At 30.7% G+C, this 24199-nt stretch overlaps 1 protein-coding gene and 1 long non-coding RNA gene across 6 annotated transcripts in view; one reads left to right on the top strand and one right to left on the bottom strand.

Moving 5' to 3' along the window:
• Window positions 1-24199, bottom strand: part of Nplp1 (Neuropeptide-like precursor 1) — a 348625-nt gene that overhangs the window by 101706 nt on the left and 222720 nt on the right. The window lies entirely within an intron of this gene.
• Window positions 1-24199, top strand: part of LOC136796954 (uncharacterized) — a 326124-nt gene that overhangs the window by 95297 nt on the left and 206628 nt on the right. The window lies entirely within an intron of this gene.

Genomic DNA, 24199 nt, shown 5'->3' on the forward strand with positions numbered 1-24199 from the left:
TATATATATACACCAACGGTTGTGTCCACTTTATGAGGCTAGATCGGCCCTACCTTGCTTAAAACTTACAGGGTTAGTCAACCGCGGCTAGAACAACAGATTAAATAATTATCTGTTACAGCCAGATTCGAACCCCGGATTTGATAGAACAGTACCTTACCACTGAGCCATGGCGCTTCCCATTTATATGTTTATACATCACCCGTTTCAACCTTGATTCACTGATGTAGTGATTTAATCAATAAAATTAACACCCAGGGAATTTTGTGTCCGTTACAGGTAACACATTTTTAAAAATGTTAATGTTTTTAAAAACATAAAAAATAAAATGGAATAATAGAATTGTGAACACGTTGTTGCTTAAGCATCTCGTTTCAACTATCGATTTGTAGAATATGTATATAATTTTTTCTGACTTTAAAAATTTATTTGATTATCTATAAATGTACTTATATAGAAATAAAAAAAATCTCAATTCTTACACAAATTAAAATTTTCCAGAATAAAGTACATGTAGATAAATAAATATATTTACTTCTTTGAATTAAAAATTCTTTTGTTAAAATTAAAACGAAGATACATGATATATTTTTTTTTTAAATTATAGTGAATGATATTTCAGTTCTATCAAGACCGTATCATTGTTCTTTATTTATTCACACACCTCATCCAGACACACCATCAATCACCTATCTAATGTCTTGCAAAATTTTGGAAAGAACATTAGTGAGACTGTGTCCATAATTGGGCTGTTTAAAATTTCAGAAGCGAATTTCACTTTTGTTAGCTTCGTAGATGTTTAAAACAGGTCCGACGTTAAAAGGTTTTTATCATAAAATGTGTCAAGTTACCTGTAGCTCATGTTCTGAATTAAGTGGGATAAAAAGTAGAAAATTATTTCTTTAGAGTTCGTAAATACTTCAAGGTTCAAATTTATATTTTTTATGGTTTTATGCTTTTAAACATTTTTCAGATTCGTACAGCACGAATATCCGTGCCCTACTGTCCCCCAAAATATGCCACTCTCAAATTCTGTTGCATAATTGCATGTTTGTACATTTTATTACTTAAATACGTAGTAGAGATGTGAAATTTGCAATGGGAAATTAAATTAGCTCTCGCGTTCGGAGTATAGTAGTTCCGTAATAGAGGGGTTTAAATGTATTACATTTTTACCTTGTTGGCCGAGACCTTAGTAAAATTGAGTTGTTTTTATCAGAATTTGACATCTTAATTTTCAGTTTGTATTATAATGAACCCACTAAATAGAATTTCTTGGAATTTGTAATAGCTCAAAATGAAAAAAATTAGGTGGTGTTCATTATTTTTGTATGCCTTGTCTTTAATTGGTATGTTTAATCACTACCACGGTATTCACGACTAATAAATGTCTGGGATGTAAAAAAACTAAATATACTTAATTCAAATAAGTACTTTTTTAGAGACTGGCATACGTATCAATTGCTCCTTGATAAATTAACGAAAATTTCAGAATTTTAAAAAAGGATTTCACCTTAATGTTAGTTAAAATAAAAAAAAATCTATATGAACTATCCTATCCCAACCTTTGTTTGTTTGTTTTTTAATGTTTTTTTTTTATCTAATTCTATAAAATCCGTTTTTATATCACATAATGTATTATATTATTTACACACAGTGACACTTTTTTGAGATAATGTAAATATAAGACCCGATATTACGACATTATCACCTCTACGCCTACCTTTAATTTTTATTTTTTTTTAGAGAGTCTTTTATCTAAAATTTCTTGAAAATAAAATCTAAAAAGTTTGTCTATAGGTTACCACCTTATTCTAATACCATGGTGAGGAACTATTTTTTCATTTCGTGGGATCACCAAAGAACACCAAGGTATTAGGAAACACCTGCTCCTCAACTACTTGAGCTACGGACGACTCACACCTACACCTAACTGTCAGTTGTGATAGTTAAGTTAAACTTTTAAGTTTTTTATATTGGATTTATTGCACTAGTCAAACTCCAATATATTCCTTTTCATCTCTTGCTAGCGCCCTAGCTCTGCCTCCAATGGCTTTCAACAACCGAGGCCCGATTCAGGGAGAAGATCTCATGGAGTCCAATTTTTTTTTTTTACAATTAGAGGGACAAGCTCGGTTTTGAGTTCCCTAAGGTAAATGTGAATATTCTACAATGAATGTATTTTAGATGTTTTCAACTTTTATTTTACTTGTCTGTTTTTTTCTATTTGTTATTTTGTAATAATTTAATTTATATATCTGTAAATAAGGTGTGGATTTGCTCTCTTTTCTCCATTACCCGTGTTTGAAAGTATACGATAGAATGTAACACTACATTATAAAGAAAAAAGAAAATGAAAACAGATTTTCCGTTGTCGTGATGCTGCTAGATAAAACATACGAGTATAAATATTATAATTTTATATTACATAATGAAGAAATTCTTCATAATAATACAGTTTTTTCTGTACTTACCCTCTCAATTCATCATCAATTACTTATTATGAATTATAAATAAATAATTTGATAAATTCTCCCTCTCTCTATTCCCTTTGCCGTAAAATTGTTTGATATACTGTAAAATATTTTGTTATCAACCTTCTTTTATTTAGGCTAGACCAACAATATGAAGTTTTCGAATTCCCGTTTGCTGGTGACGTTTTTGGAGACAATGGTAGCACCCAGAGAGCAGGAGAGGGAACTTATTCTTCAGAGTGAGATGGGGCCAAGAAGTATGGGATGGGTTTTGGACAAGCTCGGCAACTCCATTATGAAGAAAATAAGTAGTGAGGTTCCCAGTAAGTTGAGCGACTCCTTATTTAGCCGGGAAGGAGAGTTGGGGACTGAATTTCAACTTTTAATGGCACCGCTCTTGTGCAAGGGAAGGGAAAAAGAAAAATGATAATTTAACTGAAATGAGGGCCAATAGCACTTCATTCAGTTGGCCAATAATTCACCGCCAGCAGTTTGAGAAACTTACTGCACTTGATTTTATAGCCAGTTAAGAGAATTCCATGAAAGGGCATTTATATTAGAAAGTTTCGATCAAGTCCACTTTAATTGAAAGACTTAAAAAAGTTACAAACATAGTAAATAGGTCGTATATAACGCAGGATACAGTAAAAACTAATCCAAAACAGATGGGATTGAGAAAACGCTCATCAAAGATTTTTTTTATTTAATTAACTTTTGTACTTAATGCTTTTCAATTTAAATAATAACGCTCTCGTATTCAATCCTTACAATCCAAAATCCTTCGTAAAATCCTCAATGCTTCTTACTTTGTCACAAATAAAATCATACATAAAGACCTTTATGTTCCCTATGTATGTAACCGATCTAGCCTGAACTCTCTAACCACTCAAACCCCCCTAGTTTCTAACCTTGCATCCTCTTCCATTCCTGACAATCCTCCGAGGCGCCTGAAAAGAAGATGGCCACGAGACCAGCTAATGTAAAATGTCATTAGATGCTACCAATGGGTAGTTTCTCTACACGCCTGTAACACTCCAATTTAACTTAGATCAGATTTACTAAATGTATTATAATGTACAGTTGTAAATAGCAATAAATAAATATTTAAAAAAAATAAATAAAAAATAATAGCACAAGAGTTTTTTTCCTAACCGTGGTTCATTCTTAGTTATCATAGCTCTCTATAACTCTCTTTTCCTCATATCGATTTCAATTTTATATTATATCTCGTCAGTTCATCTCATGACAATTGTTTAGCACGAACAATATTAGAATTGTCATTGTATTTATCCAAACATGACTATATTAGTAATATGAAATCCCAAAACTTGAAATATTGGCCTCGAATATTTATGAAAAAATTCAATAAGACAAGAATCCAAAATAAATAATTCTTCTATTTTCTTCAATTATGTGTGCATAAGGTTTTGGTTTTCTTATGGATGCTTCTAAGGGTTTGTAAACATTAAAGGAAAAAGATTAATTTGTGTAATATTAATGTAAATTGTAGCTTTTACTCAATTGTATGTCTTATGGTTTTTAAAAATTTATTCTACACATACTGTCTAATTTTTAATCCAAATAAAAAACAAACAAAAAAAATGCGTTATATTCAACAAGATAAATCTAGTAAACTGAGAAGCTCTGATAAATCTAATAATTATGCAAATCAAAAGCTAGTCTTTATATAAATTAATATGTACGATTTAATTACACCTGGAAACCACAATAGGCGAGAGATCTAAGGTGTCACCTTTGCAACCTTGTAACTACAGAGGCGTTGGTTGCATTACGGCTTAGGCGGCTTGACCTTATTGTACAAGAGCAGGGAAGAAAAAAAGGTTGTTATCTCACTCCAATTTTTGATTACTTCAATAAAAACTATGTATAATTACTAGTCAAAATTGATGAGTCTGGCAAGTATAGGTAGGAGGATTAAAAAATAGCGGCTGTTTCAAAACCTTATAAAACCATTGATTTTTCATTCTGAGCTCTATATCATCTAACAACACTAGACAATCTAAGAGAACATTATTTAAAGAAGAGTAAATTTGTGGAAATATTAACTCTAAAAGAGCTATTTACATCCAATAGTTCTCGAAATATAGCTTTTTAAAAAACAAAATTTCTTAAAAATCTACTGAAAGATTAGTAGTTAGTTAATTTATTTTGAGAAATCTAAATCTCAGGAACTATGTGACGTACAGATGTCTATTAGCACTCAAATTAAAGCTAGTTTAATGGACTATAAAGACGTTTATGACCTTTATCTTCGTAGGAATAGTAGTTTTCATGATATTTGCTAAAATAAATTAATTTATAGTTGTGCGAACAATAGATTTGATTTATGAAACCATTGGACGTACTGATGTCTGCCAGCGCTCAAATTAAAGCTAGTTAAATTTACCACAAAATCGTCAGTTAGGTTTATCTTTGTAGGAGTAGTAGTTTTTATGATATTTAACAAAATAAACTCACAAAATGTTAATTTCTAGTTGTTCGTATAAAATGTTGGATTTTTGACAAAATATATCTGTAGATCCATAGGACGCACATATGTCTGCCAACACTCCAAATAAAGGAAATTTAACTTACTATAAAGTAGTTTATGCCACTTATCTTCGTAGGGGTAGTAGTTTTTATGATATTCACATATGACTATAAATTTGCCAAATGAAAATTTGTCCGAACAGCTATAAATCAATTTACTTTAGCGAATTTCATGTAACATATTACTGCTACGAAGATAAACATCATAAACTACATTATAGCTCATTAAACTAGCTTTAATTTGAGTATTAATAGATATCTGTACATCAAATGGTTTTTGAGATATAGATTTTTCAAAATAAATTCACTAACTACTGATATTTTAGTACGTCCCATACAACATTTTTATGAAATGTTGCTTTTTAAAAAGCTATATCTCGAAAACTATTTAACGTAAATAACTCTATTGGGGCTCACATTTTAGCAAATTTACTCTTCTTTAAATGACGTACTCTTAGGTTTTCTTGTGTTCCTACTTTTTAAGATATAGAATTCCGATTGAAAAATTAGTTTTTTTTATCGCTTTGAAACAGCCACCTTTTTTTATTCCCCCTACCTATACTTGGCAGAGTCTTCAATTTTGACTAATAATTATAAATAGTTTTCATTAAAGTAATCAAAAATTGGGGTGAGATAACTGCCTTTTTTCTCCTCTTGGGCTCTTGTACTATTATTTGGTGTGGCTCTCACGGAATGAAAACTCGACCTACACACTCTGTTTAGAATAAGATGGTTACCTATAGGATAACCCCTTATTCCCTACACTGCATGTCATAAATTAACAGAAACGTAGTAAAAAAAAAATTAATTTGCCTGCTTCCATTCACAAAATATTAATTCATAGAAGTAAAACTTAACAGTAGTATCAGGTTGCATAGTTCAACACAGTTATCCCAGATAGGGACGAGATATATTCCATTAAAACTCAATATATCTACTTTTGGAAATTACTTAATTATATTAAAATAAGAAACATAAGAAGCCAGCTTCTGGTTACGGTGGGCTCATTTTTTTTACTGAAAATGCTGATCCGTAACATCTATTTGAAAATAGAATGTTTATTTTAAAAAAAGTTTCAAAAGAAAACATCTCTTTTATTTAATCAGACTTTATTTTACTGCTATATTACAGCCGAATATATATATCGCATTATTGGAAATTATATCAAATTTAAAGGTGAAATATTTAATCATTATTAAAGGTTATCAGCGGAGTGCAAATACTGTAATTCCCACCGCTAACTTGATAGCGGCCTGAAGTTAAGAGCCATAGAGGTAGGAATGCCGTCAGACATTCGGTATCATACTCAGTGGGATTAGTCCAACTTCGTTAGGTTAATTCACTATCTCATGTCGGGGGTGCTTTTGAGTAAGTTATAGCGGTACACGTGTATTATACCCAAGCATCGGGTTTCCATTTTCAAGTTTCGCTGTTTAGATCAAGTATTACCTCTTAGCATGTTTTTGAACTGCCATATTATCTTTCCAATGTAAGAGCATTCGGGACAATTATTTTTTCATCAAATAAATAAATAATAGATATTGTGCCCTTTATTAAAATTATATTAAACACCCACTTGAATATATGTAAGGATACTTTGTTTGTTTGATCATTTCCAAATCATTGAAAACATGAACTTCCCATTTAAATCAATTAATGGGGATAACAGCTTTTCAGCACTTGATAATAAACGGCCCAATTAGCGCAACTCTGCTTTAAAGGGAAACTTTGTATATGGAGTTTATGTAAGTTTGTAATTTACTGAGTGAATCACCGATTTTACCAGTTAATCTTCCCGAAATTTCGCCAACAGCTGGACCCAAAATCAATAATTATCGGGTTTCGAATCTTGACCATTAATAAAATTTGCTTTTTCATTTATCTGGAAGATTAGATTTTATCTAATCTCATTATAAAAAAAAACCTAATAATAATTAAATATAATAATTAAAATAAAATAATTATAAAAATAAAATCTTATTAGATTTTATCTGGTATATAAGTAATATGCGACTATTATCGAAATCTGAATAAGGTGCGATAAAAATAAAATAATGCTTATTTATTCCGTGAGAGTTCCATTATCATCTTTAGTCTTAGTGAATATATCTATATATTTCGATTTTATAATAGTTTATTGTACTTGTTACTTTGTAAATTTTTTTTTATTTTTAATTTTTTTTAAAATAATTTATTTAATGTTATTTACAACTGTATACATATATACACATCAAGTAAATTTGCTGTAAATGATATTATGACATGATACAATCATGAGGAGAATCTACCCATTGATAGAACTCCAAAAACATTTCTAAAGGAGAAGATATCGAGGCCATCTTCTTTTCAGACGCTTAGGATTATTAGGTAATGAAGGAGAAGTCAGGTTAGAAACGAGTTGGTTTGGGTGGTTGGGAAGTTTATCATGGAAGAATTGGTATCTGGTTCTGGCCAAATCGGCAGCATATAGGACATTGAAAATTTAAATTTTTTATTTAACTCTGTTCAACAAATAACTTAAACAATGTAGATTGAATGCATCCTTTTTTAAACCGAAATTTGGAAAACTTGCATAGTTGATATAATTATTAGGTTAAACATTATTATTTACTAAACTCTCCTACTCTTATTTAGGGATGCGAAACTATTTTACGAACCCACGACGAACCCTTTTATTATTGGAACAACACCTTACGACTTAAGAAAATAAAGTTTTGCGTATAATATTCGGATCGAAGATAGATGCAAGCAGAAAATCAGTTGATATAATTTAGGTATATATAAGTATTGTGACGAATAAAATGATGGTGTATTATTGCATTTGTTAGCAATCAAGCGCAGCAATCGACACAGTGGTAGTCTGAAACGTAGGTGGTAGAATTGCATTAAGTTGTAAATATGTGAAGTTGGGTTTGGGCGGCGATTTGCTGAACATACGTGTGTATGCCACCAATCGTATCGTCGTCGAACATTTTGGTTATTGTATGTAGAAGGTTTAGTTATCTATTATTTATGGAAAATAGTTATAGTTTGTAATAATATATTTTAACAAACAATTCAATGTAGTTAACATGTCCAAGATAAAAATTATAATTTAAATCTCCAGCTTCTCCCTTTCCCCTTGAAATGATGATTGTATGCTACATGTTGCATTATTGAATAAAATATTTATTGAAAATTAGATATATTATGTAAAAGTACCGATACAATTAACAATGTGATATATAACAATGTTGGACTGTGTTAAGTAAAGTAAAGTCTTACATTAAATTGTAAGTAATTGATACTAAAAATGTTTGAACGATGAATATAAGGAATAAATATTTTTTCTCACCCTCCTTTTATTGTTGCTGAAGAAAATATAATAGTTCACGTAAAAACTTATGTATAAAATAAAAATAATTTCATTTTATTCATCATTTTGTGAATGAAATAAAATTTTTGCTTAAACAAAAGCACCTATTAGCTTTTGAATTAATTAAAAATTCCTTTATTAGTACTTTCAGTACTGTAATTTAATTATTCAACATCAGATGCTTTTCGGATAAATGGAAACATTTTTCTAATTAAATTTTAATTAACATATAACTCGGAACATATTAATTACACAGGAAAACTTTTATTTGCTAAATCATTGTGATTACTGTAAAACAAGTTTATTAAAAAACAAAATAATTAAACCATATATCACGACAAGATAGAGTACGGAACAGTACCATTCGGACTAACCTCGGTGTCAAACCGGTTGAGAGCATCCTAGAGGGGGTCAAGCTAAGATGGTTCGGACACCTCCTTCGGATGCTCCAGGAAAGAACTGCCAGACAGACATATGAGACTCGCGTGGAGGAAAGAAGGCCAAGAGGAAGACCACGCATTTCCTGGGAGGAGAGTGTTAAGGAGGCGTTCAGGAGGTGGGATATGGACTGGAGTAGGAGAAGGGGGATGGTCCAAGAGCTCCAACATCTGATCCAGACTCTGCAAATTGTAACTCCACACTGCGCAAGCGGTAAAGGAGATAAAATGATTATGATGAAAAAACAATATTCGATTCCGTTAGCAATATCGATTAAGATATGGAAGGATTATTATTATTATATTTGGTTACATCACAAAGAAATCATTACATAAGGACTTGTGTATACCATTTGTGACTAAATAGATAAAGAAAAAAAAACAGTAAAAAACTTTTCATGACTCACTCGCTGGACACTCCAATCTACTTACCGGTACAAAAATTACTGACTTACTACCACAAAATCCAACAAGAAGACTGAAGCGCCTCTAGAGCAGGGATCTGCTGCATTAGGTGGATGTACAATGCCGGGATTGGCTTCTTTGGATGCTTTCACCACTAATCCATTGCGGAGGTTTTCAAACGAATCACAAATTTGCACTAAAATCCAAAAGGCATATGCAAATTAAAGAATAATATTAGTAAAAATTCGGTTAAATATCCTGAGTTCTATTAAATCTTGGGCTATGTGACATTTTTTTATCTTTGATAAAACCAACATATCGGACTAAGTCACAATTTTACTAAAGGACTAGACATTATATAATAAAATGGATATTAAAAAAAAATAAACGACTGTTATTTGGGCTGCGAGACTAAATAAAGTAGCTTTTTTATTAAATATTTGCTTAGTTAAGCTTCTAATATTTCTTTCATGTTTTAAAACATTGTTTTGGTATTTTTTGGTATTTTTTATATATTTAAATGAATAGTAGTTATTTATGGCAGTAATTAATTGGATTAAAATGATAAGCCTCATAAAAGTGTATTTATATTGCCCAATATACTTTTGATGGATTTAAATTAGGTCCTAATTGAAGTATTAATTGTGGATATTATATATCAAGATTTTTTAAAATATTAAATAAAACTATATAAAATATCTTGAATTATCCAATTAGAATATAGGCCGGTTTTATTGTTAGTGAATTAATTCACGATATTCTTAACCTGTAGGTTACAAACACGCTTTATATCTGTTAACGATAACATAGGTAATTGATAAGGGAAGGGATGTGACGGCCGTGCGGGTTGGGGCGCAGGTCCAAGTGCGCTCGGTTCGGAACGTTGTGGGTTCGATTCCCACCTTGGACAATTAACATTCATTTTTCGGAATAATCTTGACACTCCCACCTTAATTAGTACGCGGCGGGAACTCAGGTAGCCGTCAGGAGTTGGCAAAAAGCACCACTAGGCCTACTTGCTGGACTTGTTTCCTTCTCCAAGTACCAGTAATTAATTGATAAACCTGTTGGTAATTTCCTATGTAAAGCCTTCGTTTTCATTTTCCATGAATAAAAGTTCGTTATAATTATAAATATATCGAGACACAGTATGTCTTTGTCACATAAAATTCTTTACATATTTGTATCAACAAATATTCTTTTATGTATAACAAGGGTTCACATTTTTTCCCGGTATCTCTGCTATGAAAGGACTAAAAGGGATATCTTTTAAGTAAGGGAACTGATATAAAATGTAAAAGTGTCAGAAGGAAGTGATGAGGCGAAGACCGGAAGATATGAACACTTTTCCTTATAACTTTGTCCAACAAAGTATCTCATATGCAATATCTTTGATGATCTGGTATATCCATATCCATGGATATTGAATATTTATCTTGCCAATAACGAAAGATGATAATTATATAATTTCTTTTTTTAATATCATGTTTTATTAATTCGGAGTTTATTTAGAGCTTATTAGTTATTTTATTGTAACTAATAGTTTCTTAAATTCTAAATTTTACTCATTTGATCTACGCGAAAGAGCATACATAACCGAAAACCTGTAATTATTTATTCAATGAAATTTTCTTTGAATGAAAAAAAAACAGAGATTTTTTCTTATATTCTTTTAAGTATCTTGCTCCTCAGATCCTAATGAAACTTTTATTATCTTTAATAGTATTTTTTCTTAGAAATTGTGTTTGACTTTGTTAATCATTCAGTTTGTAATTGAACATTTGTATACGTGAACCTCATCTTCATATAATATTTTTTGAGGACTTTTAACCAATATATTTTTTTTCACTAATATTTTTCACGAATAACAATCTTTAGTATAATAATTAAATCTGTACTGATAACAACCCATGAAAGGGTTCAGAGGTGCAGTATTTTGTAAGGAAGTACTGTTACCAGATTTGTAACCAATTAAGGCTGGAAAGACTCAGGAGGGCTGACTCCTGAACCCCACAGGGCTGACTCAACGGCTACAGGCAACAGATAATAATTATCTGCCACAGCCGGATTCGAACCCGGGTCGTCCTTTGAGTTAGTAGTCCATTCCCTTACAAATGAGCTTCCGATTCCCACAAGTTTGATAATGTCAATATAATTAAATTAGTTTTAATTACATATATCTAAACATATCAGAATAATATGATAAATGAGTATCAGGAATTCTAAAAGCTACTATGAATCTTTTATTTATTTTGAAAGAAGGTAGTTGACCGTATAAAGTAGCTTGTAGGAAGATAGCCGGGGTGATTGTCAATAAAAGTATCAAAATATTAAAATAAATCTATTTTAATAAATAATTCAAAACACTATCCAATTATAGTCTCAAAACTTTTATTTCTTTTACACGTCCAACGTTTCAGACAATCCGGCCATCTTCAGGGACAATCTCAATACCACTATGAAAACATATAATTTAACCACTCTAAAAACTTCATTCAGGCTATTCTGCCCAGGTCAAAACATTAATATCTAATAAGTCAATTATCCATTAAAAACCACAGTCAAAATTATTTCTCTGCAAACACTATTAATACACTTTTATCACTAAAAGTGTATTAATAGTGTTTGCAGAGAAATAATTTTGACTGTGGTTTTTAATGGATAATTGGATAGTGTTTTGAATTATTTATTAAAAAATTACCAGTCTCAAGAAATTTTTTTAAGATTATAAAAAAATAAATCTATTTAAATTTTCGTGCCACTATGCAGGGCTTCGTCAGAGGTGTCAGAATGAAATGAGATTCACTCGTCATCACTTCAATGTAACAGACCTGCAAATAGGGACGAAACGTTAATTAACAATAAATAGTTTTATTTTACTATTTTAATACCTTTATTGACCGCCACCCGGACTATATTCCTACAATCTTTTGTTTAATTATTTATACTCATAATTGCATACGTGCAATCTCCTGGAATTCTCTCTCCATCTCTATTCGCCAATCCTCATCCATTCTCTTCTTTAAACAACACCTATTCCTTTATTTACTACATAACCAAACCTCCGTATTATTATGAACTATATATGTATATAGTTGACCGCAAAAATTGATATATAAGAAGATGGTCAAGGTTGAGGTCAAAAGAGAAACAAAAATAGTTAACAACTATTTATTTTCCGACGTTTCGCCCCACTTTGCAGGGCTTCATCAGGGCTGTTCAAAGGGATCGGTTGAACAGTAGTTAAGTAATTAAGTACAGTAGTTAAGTAATTAATCACAGTAATTAAGTAGTTAAAATAGTTAGCTGTTCAACCGATTCCTTTGAACAGCTCTGATGAAGCCCTACAAAGTGGGGCGAAACGTCGGAAAATAAATAGTTGTTAACTATTTTTGTTTCACTTTTGACCGCAACCCTGACCATCTTCTTATATATGTGAACTATATATATTTATTACCATTATAAATAGTAGTTAAACTAAGATCTTAATGTGATTTCATTTTGCTTACTGAAAACATTTAAATGTTTGCCAGACAAATAATCATAATGTGTGAACCATGTATTTATTCTCAGGGGCCTTATGTCACACAAACTTTTTCATTTCAAATTTGTGTCACCTATAGGTGACAAGAGGCAATGGCGGGGGGCTAGGACTGCCTCATTATCACAAAAATCATAAATTGAGACAAACAAATATAATGAAAAAAATCGCTATTGTGAAAATATATATATAACAATTATCTAATAATGATTTTTGGTCCAGTCAGTTATTTAATATTTTCAAAAGTAGTTTCAAAACATTTGCATGAAACAGAACGAAAGAGAATAATCCGAGTATAACTGTAACTTTTGAGCGTTGAGGGCCCTTTAAATAAAACTTAATTGTTAAAACAAAACTGCTAAAGCTTGATTGAAGTGAAAACACTTACTCATTATTCGGCGAGGCTTTAGAGATTCCAATTTGGCCAAAGTTCTATTGTATATTTACACAAGAAGAGATTTAGCAATACTTCTGGCGGGATCCCTCGGGCGAGTTGAGTAAAACTCAGTAAATGCCTTCTCCAAACGGAGTGCCTACAGCGGTTAATAAACTTAGGGCCAGAGTGGGAAGATAAATACGGCATATAGCCCCTTCGGATGTATGCCAGAAATATATAGATAACTCATTTAAGTCCAGATTATGTCTTTTTTTAAGTACTAATGTTTGATTAATCTTTTAATCCTAATATTATATTTTGTGAACGTGTAAATTTAAATCAGGGTAAAATTATTTATTCAGTTTCGGTTTTCATTAGTTGATAAAAATGTTTTCCCAGAGTTGCATATTTGTATGCAATCATAGAGATCTGAAATTCAATTCTACAAATACTGTTTGGGGTTTAAGTTTCATCTATTTGTTTTATTGTCTTTATATTTGTTTGCGGTGTGCGGAAATTTGTAAAAAGTACTCTAGATTGAAGTAAAGATTGTTTCTTTTAATTTTCATCAAATAATCTATTTTTCTGTTCCATTAATTTTTTCTAGAGAAACAAAACAAGTAAAAAGATAATGGTTTTCCGTGGGAACCTGCAGAAAATATTTTTATAATACTCGTAATTATGGTTCTACAGTAAAATGTGCCGTATTTTTGTCAATATTATATGATTTAGATCTTTTTTGTTTAGTTTTTCTGTTGATGGGGTATTTATTTTTCGATTACGTGGCTATAAAAATTATTATTTTTCCAAAGTCACTTTTGACGCAAAGACTATGAAAAGAATGAAAAATAGATATAAAAAGAACATTATTATTACAGTAAAGTGGATTTCAAAAATAGAACTAAAATAAATTTTGCTCTCCACCGTTACTCTATTTTTGTCCGAAAATATGTGCCTAATTTTTTTTTTTTTTAATTTGGTACCAAAGCTATAGGTCACTCAAGGATAATCCTCGGAACTCGTTAAAAATGTAGTAATGCGGTATATTTTCAATACCGCATTATTTTAAAATTACAGTTGATAAGATGTTTCTTAGTGTCATAGCAGGGCCATTTATTAAAATAGAAAAAAAATTTCAGTCTTTAGGTAACTCTGTCTCTAAATATTAAGAGAAAAGAAGAAAAGAAAAAAATAATATAAAAAAGACGTATATACAGTGCATTGGACTGTTACTGTTCAAAATAAAAGAAAAGTCAAATACTCTCAGAAGTGAGTTTTTATGTTTTATTATAAGTTGAATTAATTCAAATAATATAACACTTTGATGTAATTTACAACTTTCCCATTTACGAATTTCCTTTACTTCAGTTGGTTAACGAAATAAAAACTATTTTATAATGATTATTTAAGTTTTTAAGTACTCTGAATGATTAGTTTTTTAAACCTTACATTTCACTAGTTTGAAAAAGTTAAAACTTGATTAACAATTTAAAACTTTCTTAGACATTATAACTTTAATTAATAAAAAATAGTTTAGTATAATTAATAAAATTATATCTTTATTCCATTAAATTAATTTATTTTTTAAAACATTTATGAATTAGCCAATCAATAAATGACAACTCAGTAAGTACTGCTTAATGTCCAGTAGGGACAGCTTTAAATAGAGGATGGTATCTACTTACCCTAGATGGAGGGGTCTGCGAACCTCAACTTTCCAATTCTGACCGTTTTCAATAATTCAAGGAAGGGAATATTGAATCTGGAGCTGAGGTGGCAGGCCCTTGATTAATAATAACTTGCTTCGGTTAGGTGCGAGTACACGCCCCAAATCTGACCCTTTGTCAGTTTATTGTCCGATTAGGGCGCCAGTAATGGCGAATCGATATCATTTATTTACTCACTTGGGTTCGAAACTTTGTTGGTGGTTATCTCAGTATTGTGTAAAACAATCAAGAAGGGGGAATAACTGAATTTCTCTACTCTAACTGAACTTTCCTCTACTTTTGTCACCAGTTTTAGAATTTATGATAAATTTCATATTTGACAGCAATACATTTGTAGGAAAATGTAGCTTCTTCAGGTGATCAAAGTAGTTAAGAGGTTAGGAACTAATGGTTTTTAGAAATTCTCCTTTCATGTCCAGTTTTCTCTGTATGTTCTCTCTACAAATTAAGTTAGAGTTGAGAGGTGTGCATTCTTATGAAAAAATGTCGTTTACTTGGAAAATCCAAGAACTAATATCTTGATATTTGATTAAAATAGGAAGTTGAGGTGGGTGGAACTAAACACGCTCTTTGTTTACTATTCCTCCTTCAATTACTGACAATTATTGATACAGCCTTTATTGATTACTATCATATTATATATTATATATTAAGGTTTTCATGCTAAATCAACATGTACACTGAAAGTTTTTTAAATCTCTGCGGGACAAATAACTTTAATATTTGAATAATTTATTTTTTCTTAGGGAACATTTGTCCCAGAATAAAATTATTTTTTCATTTCATTTCAATTACTCTTTGAATACCCTGTTAAAAAACATTAGGCTGTATGAAATGGTAGGCATTAATGTAATTGTGTTAGTTTGTAAAATTATTTAGGAGACTAGTAACATGGCGAGTCACATAGTGACAAACCATGTTACTTAACTTTTCGAACGAACACATGTGTTTTTTATATTAACGGCTAGTTCGATTGATATGAAATATAATTTTTTAATTTAGTTATAGGGCAAAGAAAATACTCATGGCCATCTTTCCCGGCCGGACCCATCATACTAAGACCCCCAGGAAGTGACGGTCTTATATCTCTTTTGACATAGTTCGTTAAAACAGGAAGAGGAGACATAAGATAGATTAATTTGGCAATAATAATTGCCACTCCCGCCCTCCGTGGTAGCCTTACTTATCTGTTTTTCACAGGCAATTACAGCGAGTGAGTTGGTCACATGTCACAATCCCACTAGAGGAGATCATGACACAAAAAAAGGCCTAACTTCCCGGCCGGACCCATCAAGACTCCAGGGAGCAATGGTCCAATGGCACTTTTGAAATTTTTGCTTAAAGCGGAAGATGAGACTTTAAGATAGTTAAATATTTAAAAAGTGCCTGAAATTGAAACACTACATCTATTTTCAAGATTATTTAGTAATACATTAAATTATAATCAAATTACAAATATTTTTGTAGAAAATAAATTTTCTTGCTAATGTTACAGTGCACTTGGAAACAAAATATTGCTCCTATGCAATCAACCTTCAGTATGGCTTTAGCCTTCGGAACATAAAAATAAAAAACATGTGTGATTAATAATTAAATAAAAATTTAGGTGACAAGAATATCATTATAGAAAGGGATAAAGTGTCAGTCTCAGTCGAAAGTGTGTTTGAATATTGAGTGAGAGAAATATAGAGTTTTAATTGGCAACTGACAGGCTCACCCCCTTAGCTTCTGCTTCACTACTTTTTTTTATTATCTTCCTTTTATCTATATTCTAAATGCTCATAAATAATTCATTTCTATTAAAATCAATAATGGCCGGTGAGATCCTTGTCCTACCTTCACTCCGTTTTGCCTGGTAGGCTAGTATTCAGTCCTCGTATCTTATGAAAAATGTGAAAAGTCTTGAAGCTAGCGAGCACGTATGAATTTCACGCTAGGACTGTTGTTCCCAGCTCAGAATTTTTGGGACCACTAAGCCAAAAATTTGTGTCAAAGGGACCGCTCCTGAAAACTACTTAAAAATTGAGATGCTGCAATGTGCATTATGAGGCACTTTTATAATGCATTTACCTGTTCAAATCTTTTACTTAACATTAGAACATCAGAAAGGGTAAACATTTAAATAGTTTTAACAATAATTCCTTATTGTAATATGACCCTCTTAACCTCTTACCCGCAAAGATCGTACGCCCACCTCTAGTTCGCAGACCACTGCATTAGCCTAAGCAGCTAAAACGGATAAAAGATATATATATATATATATATATATATATATATACTCAATAGATGAATTACCTATAACGATTTTTGAATTTATGATAAAAATGCACAAATTTCGTTTAGTCTCAGTTTATCAATAAGGAGGAGCTTAGTAAATGGTTAATTTATATTATTATTACTGCTGCGACTATTATGTTTATAACGACATACTTTTTAATGCGATAGTTCCTGTGTGATTATTTTCCTCATTCTATTAATAGACATTTGCAAAGTAATATGTAACAATCTCTGAGTTTGAAGTCAGCAAGCTTAATATATAATTCTACTTTTCAATTACTGGAGAATAAATTAAATTTTCCGCTTATATAGAACAGGAGCAGGAAGTACAGAACTTATTAGGCAAGTTTTCTCCAAATCCTCTTCTAATTCCTTCCTTATGTACGAAGAGGAAGCCAAAGAGGTAGCTGCTTTAACAGATAAGCAACCGCTCAACAGAGACACAAAACTTAACAAGAGTTGCTAACTTAGCAGGTTCATTAAAAGCATAAAACAGGCTCACTTTCCTCATTACGGCTTTCAGAAAGTGCCTAATAGCTTCTTATTTGGATCCCTACACTTGTCCAATCTGTCTGGTATACCTCGGCTGAAATTAATTGGGTCACAACAAACGAGTTTCTTCAGCAGTGTTAGCTCTAAACCGTTACATGCGTTATTATTACGAAATAAACGTAATGATTTCCCTCTATCAAGAATTGAAAGAGAATGAAGCAATAGTTGATGGATGGCGATATTAGGCTTGTTATGACATGATAGAACTATGGTAAAGGTACATATAAATGGATAACTTTTTTTTTTTTTTTTAATAATTTATTTATTGATATTTACAACTGTATACACATATATACAACAAGTAAATTTGCCGTAGGTGACATAGTAACATGATAAAAACATGTGGAGAATCTACCCACTGATAGAACTCCAATAACATTTCTAGAGAAGAAGATCCCGAGGCCATCTTCTTTTCAGACGCCTAGGAAGGTTATTAGATAATGAAGGAGAAGCCAGGTTAGAAACAAGTGGATTTGGGTGGTTGAGAAGTTTATTATGGAAGGAACGGTATCTGGTTCTGGCCAAATCGGCAACATATGGAATATTAAGGTCCTGATGGATGACTTGATTTGTGACAAAGTAAGGAGCATTAAGGATTTTACGAAGGATTTTTGGATAACTTTGAAATAGAAAATTAGCAATTTTGTAATGTCCAGGATAAAATATCCATTTTACGATAGTAATCAGCTTAATATAGCTAATAACATAATTAATAACATTATAAATGATTTTACCGCTGATATGTCAGAATATATCTCCACAGAAAGAAAATATCCTCCATTTGTACGGAATTTTATTTAATTAATTAATTTTATACCGAAATATTTGGGTGTTTCCGATATCGATTAATCCATGATCGATATCGTTAGCGAATTAAAGAATCCTGCTTTTGAATATTGAGGCAAAGGCTTTTCCTTTTACTCAGGTCGTCATAATACAGTTGAAAGAACATTAACTCGAAATACACTTCCAAGTGTGTTAACAAAGTGTAGTAATATTAAGAGATAGACAAATAAATTAATATAAAAAATTAATAAAAAAACAAAAGAAAAAATATATAAATGAGTTTCTAATTTTCTATGTTTACAAAATGTAAACATTAATATTTATCTAAAAAAAAAAAAATACTCAATGCCTGTTAACCGTAAATAACAAAAATTACTCAGAGTAGAAGAGTGCTAATGGTGAAGGTTGTGTTCGATGCTAACTAGATGCTCCTATCGATACTTATCGATATACGTATATCGAAATATTACAAGAGTTCAGAAACAGCTCTTCACATACTACAGCTGACTTGAACACAATTTTTAAGGTTGGTGGGAGGATTGAGTGCCTGCCTGATGGTTAAATAGAACTGACACCAATCCAGGTCCAGTACTTCAGAAAACTCGAAATGGGCTGACGCTTGTCAGCTTCTGTCGATGCCTTAATCCTATTGCAGTTGGTTTTGCTGTGGGGTATAAATACACGTGTATTATTAAGATGTATACAACCAAACAATATTACATATATTTTACGTAGATATAATTTATATAAAAGAGTTTAATAAATCAGAATTACAAAACAAATATAATAAATACAATTACAGTTTAAAAAAAAAGGATAAAACTGAAAATCAAATGATGTAAATTCAAGATAAATCTAACCTTGGGCTTTAACATTTTTTCAGAACCTACGATGGATTTTCTATGAGATAGAAAGCGATTTTTATGGAAATATAAATATTTTCAGAAATACTTGATAGAATTCCGCGCAATAAATTTTCAAAGTACCGCCTTGTGGATTTCTTCGTTTCATCAGTTTTCGAACAACTTTGGAAAGTTGAACTTTAAAATGGAAATGATAAATACTTGCTTGAGTTGTTTAGTTTAACCTATGCCAAATCTTACCGCAATGTCTGAATGAAAAAATAAACAGATAAGAAAACGCTTATGGGTCAATGTAAGGAAAATCCACCATTGTATGGTCCGATTGAACATAGATTGAAACGATCTTAAGGAACCCAAATAAATTTTACTGAAGGAAGATACGCTAAAATATACTTCGATAAGTTAAAATGTTATTTTAAAAAGTTTTCCGAAGACAAATAAAGGTGAAATTGCCGCTCTTCCGTGCATTGAGTTGTAAAATAGTGAAATATCTTGGTGTTAGATGGTCGACATGCAATAATGATCATCTCGGACGTATATCAAACCCCCTCCCTCCCGACCCTATTGCTGTCAGATATATTTCATAAGAGCCTACTTACGTCTTCCCTCGGCCATCCCTCCGAGATATTTATTGTCAACCTTCGTCTAGCAAGAAACGTGATTATACTCCTAATGTTGGCATATTCTTGTAAATGATTCATGCAAAAAAAGTCTATAAAAAAGGAACTAGACTATTGAGTTATTCAAATTTTTTTCGTTATTTATTATTTGAAATTTCATGAAGAGACAGGAATAAAATCTATTTTGTTCAATTGTACATTGACGGAGATGTTATCTTAATTAATCAGAGACTACCTGTTAATTTAATTTTTATTCATTAAGTTTTTACTTTGAAGCTACTCAGGCAATTAGTACAAGATTGTGTTAGCCTATTAAACGACAACTCAGGACTGGCCAGTTACCATTTTGGACAGACTAATAAAGTTAGGTATTTTTATAAAAATAAATCCTTACGCTATTTTATGTAGCAGTTACAGATTTATGTACGGAGTTCATTTGAAAGCAGAATAATACGAAGAATATACAAATTAACGACTGTTAAGTTATTTTTCCATATCTTAATTAATATAATTTTAACAGTAATATTGATTAAGATATTGTAAATTTAAATTCCCCAAGAAGAAATGACCTAGCATAAAAGAATAGAAAAATTAAAAAAAAATTAAGGAGAAATGATTTATTCGGCAATGCTGCCAAATATACCAGGTAGATGGAACATGAATCTTACTTTTTAATCCATGATTGGATATTTTTACACTTACATATTAATAAAAGATACAATTTTTTTTTCAACGTTTTCTTTTTTCAAATAATAATTAACTATATACTAAATACCTATATCCACAAATATTATATTTTAGTTTATTTTTTGTATTTCTTCCACCTTCTTCTTCTCACACAAAGTTATATTACATTTTCCTTATTAATTTTATTTTTTCCTTTCGTCAACCCTTTTTACGATTTTCTCTCTATTCCACTATCTCATACCTTCCCTTCTCCTATGATCCACAATACACATTTAATCCGCTACTCAAATGCAATTTACTTCAAACGAAATTATCAATATATAGAAATATAGAAAAAAGAAAATAGCCACTAGAACATTTAAAAAGCAAATAAATAAGTTTGCAAAAACTAATAAATACATTTAAAAAACAAATAAATAATGTTAAAAGAACACTGATAACTAGGTTAAAAACCTAAGAAAGAAATACAAATTAACAAATAAATCTAGTTGTAGTATTTATGAAAACATAATTTTAATAATGCGACTGGGAAGAAATAAGTATTATATAGTTTTATTTTAAATGATCTCGGTTAATGTGATCCTAAGAAGTTTTCCTCAATCATTTTGAATGATACTTAATAATTAGTCTGTTCTATGTTTAAGGTTAAGTTCTATGTTTTACGCTGTTTTCTCCAAAGGTAGCATATAAACGCTCAAGCATGCTTGAGAATGTACAGCTGTATTGAGAAATATTCAAGTATTTCCAACATGTTATTAACATTGTTTATTGTTTCTTGCTCAGCTGTTTGTGTTTTGGTTCAAAATTAGTATAGTTTTGTTCCTTTTCGTTTCGGGCTCATTTTATTTTTGAAGTGGTTTATTATACAGCTGTAACGATTGATTACCAATGCACAAAGGAACTTTTAGACTCGAATTAAAAAAAAAGAAAGAAATATTTAAAGTTTTCATTGGTTTAAAACTTTTCGTTTTAAATCTGAATTTTATTCCTTACACTGCCTTTTTTGGAGAACTTTTCCCGAGGTTTATGACATCGGTGGTGACAAATTAATCCCAAGTGCTATCTGTGCCGGATCATTTTCCTCCAGGAGGAAATCTGGGAAGGGATAGGCGCCTCGGTGGCCTGATTTACAGTTTCCGCAATCAAATATTTCATGAGCTCTTTACTGCCAGTCTCATCTTCGTTTATCTCTTCCTTGCTTAGAGGATCTGTTTTAGCTGTTCCACTTTTTAGGATTTCTTTTTATATTATTAGTCTAAAAGAAAAAAATGTCTTTATCGAGGGTTAGCATTTATAATCTAGGTCGCAACCATGCCTTTTTTTGGTTTAAATCATCTGAAATTTCATGCAATAGGAAATCGGTGACGTAATTTGAAGTTAATAAAAAGATAAATAAAAATAATAATCATTATAATTGTACTAGTAGTCCGTAATACAGAAACTTCTTTTACTCACGTATTATGAAAGATTTAATTATTTGTACAAATATACATGTGTTCGTATTGCATTTATGTAGAAGCTCACTCATTGTAAAAATGGAAAAATAAATGGTGTTAAATGAAGTTTATGACAAGGAATATCGAAAGTTAGTAAGATAAGGTTAGAAATTCCAAAGGGGCCATAAAAAAAATCAATAAAATAAAAAAAAAAAAATCTAAAGGATTGCAAAAGAAGGAACCGAGGAGGCACTGTAAGTTAAGATAACCCCACTATTGCTTGAAATTCCAGTGAAGGATGTGAGAATGTTTGAGAAATCCGAAAATGAATCTTCTTAAGAAATACATTAATTCCTATTAGCCAATTCATTCTCACTTCATGCAACAAGATATTGAAGATGAGAGGTCATTACAGTATTATGACATAAATATTACTATTTTTATGTAAGAAATCACAGTGTAAATACGTGATATTTTATATTAGGTTATTGGCAGAGATTTATTTATGATTTTAAAATAAAAAACAAGAATGTTGTAGAAGACAGTTGAAAAATTCCATAACTAATATAGAAATTATTTATATTATGTTACATTTTAATATTGAAATAAAATTACATAAATGGGTATTTTAACCATTTTAATTTTAGTTCATTGAGTTTTTATCTCCTTTTCTTAAATTTTCTTGTTTATTGGTCTAGACTTGTATCCCAATATTTCCGTAAAAATTTAATACGGAGGATTAATTGCAGAAGAAAAAAAATGTTTCCTAGAAAAAGCGACAAAAAAAATTATTAAATCATAAAATAAATAAATAATACTATTAATTTTATAAAGTTATTCTAATATACCTATTATGAATTCATTAGTGAACTTTGTATTGGTTTTATAATTCTGATTAGTTGGCTTGTAGGAACCTAAAGTATTTATTTATTATAGCCTATAAATAAAGTGTTAGTCTTGAGAATTATTGTCCTTCTAACATTGTTCTAAATACGTTTTATTGGTTAGTGAATTTACTTCCAAATACATCAAATATTTTTTATAGTTAGCGTTTAATAGTTTTCTGAATACCGATTAGACTGGCTAATTAGTTGTCATTATTATATTCAAGAATATCAAATATTCAAAGACTTGAATAGAATCTGTGCATAAATCAAGCTTCTCTTTGTTTTTTAATATCGATAGTCGAAATTTTTAATACTTTAGAAATTGAAAAAAAAAAAAAAAAGAATCTTCATGATTTCATTCCACTTTAAGTGATCAAACGATGCGATACATATGGGTTGGTTGATATTGGAGTTTAATTTTTGGGTCCGGCAAATATTGGAGTGTCAATTTTGACAATGAATAGAGCTTTATTGGAGCGCCTTGTAATATAGAATTTGTAAGTGAGCTATCAAATGGAAAATCGGCGATTTAATTGCTTCAATAATAGACGGCAATTGGTTCGGCAATATTGAACGAACCGTATTTATCAATTTTGTAAAGGGGGTTATTGAATGTTGAATTAATAGTTGGTTCGTGGAGGAGTTTTGTTTTGGCGACCTGATCAGTATTCCGCGCCGGTGTCAGCATTATTGGAGGTCCGGCGCACCGCATCGTGTGTGAAGTACTTCTTATTGATGGCAGTCGATACCCTCCCTATTTTCTTTCCAGGATAATTTATATCCTTTTCTTTTTTTAGACTGTCCTTATAAATTTGACATTTAAATATGTACATCTCCTCTTCTTTTATTTATGGTAAGGAGTAAATGAAAATGAGGCCTTTAAAAAATGAAAATGAGGGACTGAAACAAAGCTTTAATGTTTTAATAGAAAATAAAATAAATATATAACATACCGACAATTTGAAGGAGAATGCATTGAAATCGTGAACAAATTTTAAATCTGAGTTTTCAACGGAAATAAATGTTTAATAGAACTCCCTGAGTCCTAATAATCAGGTCTCGTAAAGTGGTGTGTGTATGAAAAGCTTAGCTGAAAGAGAAAAGTTGTACGGGACTGAAATTATATATTTAAGTATGAGCAACTTTATGCAATATATCTTACAATTGTTTCTATAAAACAGCTCTACCTTTTTTTTACTAACCCGTTATATCATTGTACAGATATT

This window comes from Halyomorpha halys, unplaced genomic scaffold (genome assembly GCF_000696795.3).
Source record: "Halyomorpha halys isolate HHAL.00 unplaced genomic scaffold, Hhal_1.1 Scaffold303.1, whole genome shotgun sequence".
Taxonomy (NCBI): domain Eukaryota; kingdom Metazoa; phylum Arthropoda; class Insecta; order Hemiptera; family Pentatomidae; genus Halyomorpha; species Halyomorpha halys.